This window comes from Apteryx rowi, unplaced genomic scaffold, assembly GCF_003343035.1.
Source record: "Apteryx rowi isolate R43461 unplaced genomic scaffold, aptRow1 scaffold_942, whole genome shotgun sequence".
Classification (NCBI taxonomy): Eukaryota; Metazoa; Chordata; class Aves; order Apterygiformes; family Apterygidae; genus Apteryx; species Apteryx rowi.
The window spans coordinates 146,112-146,393 of NW_020451252.1; positions in this window are offsets into that span (position 1 = coordinate 146,112).

Sequence of the window (282 nt, forward strand, 5' to 3'; positions counted from 1 at the left end):
GGACAAGCCAGCCCCAAGCTGCTGGCAGGTACGCACCTGTGTGGGCTGGGCAGGGGCCGGGCAGGGTCGGGCAGCAGCGGGACAGGGGTTGTACAGGGCGGACAGGAGCCGGCAGGGTCAGGCAGTGACCGGACAGGGCCAGGCAGCGGCCGGGCAGAGGGGAGCTCAGCGCAGGCAGGAGGCTGCGGCCGGGCCGGCCCCGGGCCGGGAGGAGCAGCTCGGCCGCGCTGCGGGGCTGCTCGACGGCCGCGGCCCGGGGCAGGAGCGGGGCTCGGCGGCTGC